Source organism: Brassica oleracea, chromosome C3, assembly GCF_000695525.1.
Source record: "Brassica oleracea var. oleracea cultivar TO1000 chromosome C3, BOL, whole genome shotgun sequence".
Classification (NCBI taxonomy): Eukaryota; Viridiplantae; Streptophyta; class Magnoliopsida; order Brassicales; family Brassicaceae; genus Brassica; species Brassica oleracea.
The window spans coordinates 50,856,090-50,858,414 of record NC_027750.1 but is presented as its reverse complement, the minus strand read 5'-3'; the positions used below and the strand labels follow the sequence as shown (position 1 = coordinate 50,858,414).

Here is a 2,325-nt window from a genome sequence, read left to right as displayed (position 1 = left end):
ACGACCCGGGAGCGACGTCTTCGGAGCGACACAACCAGGTTGCTCGCGAGGAGACGACCCAGGAGCGACGTCTTCGGAGCGACACAGCCAGGTCGCTCGCGAAGAAATGACCCGGGAGCGACCTCTCGCAGCGACGTGTCGAGGTCGCTCCGCGTCTATTTGTTTGGGCGAATTCATGATTTCTCAAGGGCCTTTTGGTCATTTCATTATGCACGTTTTTACTTCTAAAATCAAAACCTATGTTTTAAGTACCTTTTTTGTAGCCACCAAGAAATTATCTCTTTTATTTCTTTTGATTCAGATTTGATTGCTTTCATCTTGTGTTCTGGTTGATTTCTTATCTATTTTCTCTACATGATTAAACTGAAATCCAATATGGATTTAAGAGGAATCATGGAGATTAGTGTGTAATCACTTTTTGAATTCATGGGTTAGGGAGATTAAGGGTGATTAGGTTAGTTCTAGGATGTTTTAGTGTAGATCATTCTTGTTCCTTGCTAGTAGAGTATTCATAATGCATCTTCTGAGTTGGCCACTCAAAAGTTGATCGATAGGCATTTCCCACCCGAAAGGTGTTTGATGAAATCCCTATGCCCATGAGTTCTCTTTTCCTTTAGTCAAGAAAATATCATTCTGTAATTGCTTTCTAGTATTAGTAGTAGTTTAAAACTCATCTAAATCATTGGTTGCACTTAGATTAAGTGAGTACTTACATTCTCGGTGCTTTGATATCCCTCAGAAGTGGTTCGACAATCATTTATACTACAACATTTGTTTTACGAGCCTTGAAAACTCCTAACATCACTTGCATGTGTACCAAGTTTCTTTTCGAAAATTTTTTAATTAGTTAGAGATACTTTCTTTATGAATCTTCTGGATGGATATTCACGTTTGGTAGAAAACCCCATCCAATTATATCAAATTTAATACATTCTATACAAATTGCTAAACTAAGCAAAGTATATCATGAACCAAGCATTGTGGTAGACGACAGCCGTTTATCAATTGAAATTTGGTTTAACATCGAGATCAGCTCTCTCATTCCTGGACGACTGAGCATTATTAGTCCATGACAGGCCCAATAAAACACCAACTAATTGACGTAGCTTAGATATTGTTGTAAATTTGCCATTACGTACCGTCAGAAAAACAAAGCAAAACAAATTTCTTAATTAGTAGTTTCTTAGATCCTATGAGATGGTTGTGAGCTTCATTAAAACCTTCTATTTGTGCCTCACTTACAAGTGAAGCTATGTCAGTCAACATAGATACAGTATTTGCTTGAGCTCTTATATGGCACTGTGTGTTAAAGACACCATCATAAAAGAAAAAAGAGAGAAAAAACTTAGGAAAGTAGAAAAAGAGTACCCGTTTGGAAACATGTAAAAAATGTTATTTTAAAATTCCAATATAAATTATACTTATTTTCATTTTCCCATCCACCATTATAGATTTTATTTTTGATAGTAATACTCCTCTGTTTCATAATAAATATCATTCTAACAATTTTTTATTGATGCCCAAAAAATATCATTTTAGAATTCCAATGCAAATTATATTTAATTTCAGCTTATTTATCTTAAATAGTATTGGTCAAATATTGTATAACTAATAACAACTTAAATACAATTCAATCATTTTCTTAATCTATATGAAAAATGTCAAAGTGATATTTATTATGAAACTGGATGAGTATTAAACTTAATAAAAAAACTTAGTATCTAAAGATTTTATTACATCAGAAACTTTATGATCACAGTCTAATTTTGTCTCACATTAAATAATACTTTTTGACCAAAAGTATGTGATCCTTGGATTAGATTACTACATTAAAAAAGTTAAGTCACGTGATCTGAAGCTTAAACGGAAGCGAACGTTTCTGATTGGTTAAGACACATCACATACTTCAATCTCACGACATAAACACAAACGGGAGAGAAAACAAAACGCACCGTGTCGGTCTTGCTCTGCAACGCCTCTCTTGCTCCTCTCTCTCTCTCTCTCTCTCTGATTTTATTATTTACTCACGGGTCCATCTCCGACTCTAACCAACAAAGCAAAACCGTTTCTGTTGAGATAAGCATGAAATAGCTTAGAGTACAAGCTACCTAATCCTATTGTGTTTGAATTTATCTAAAGGATTAGGAAATAGAGTTGTGTTAATCCTAATGAGTTTAGGATAATTATAAAGTTATATAAAGAGATGCAAGGGTGTTTGCATATCTTATGAGTTTGAGAGCTTTAGTTTTTTTTGAGTTATTTTCTAAAGCATTGAGAGAGTTTTAACAAAGCGTTCTTTGAGAAATATAGTTCTTTGATTCAATA

The 2,325-nt window shown here is 34.1% G+C and overlaps 1 protein-coding gene across 1 annotated transcript in view; it reads left to right on the top strand.

Annotated features, from left to right (window-relative positions):
- Positions 1-1,947: 1,947 nt before the first annotated feature.
- The window catches only part of LOC106334741 (myosin-1-like), an 11,076-nt gene continuing 10,698 nt past the window's right edge, over positions 1,948-2,325 (top strand). Inside the window, exon 1 of the mRNA XM_013773084.1 lies at positions 1,948-2,065. The gene's annotated coding sequence lies outside the window, so the exon portion shown is untranslated. The remainder of the gene's footprint in view (positions 2,066-2,325) is intronic.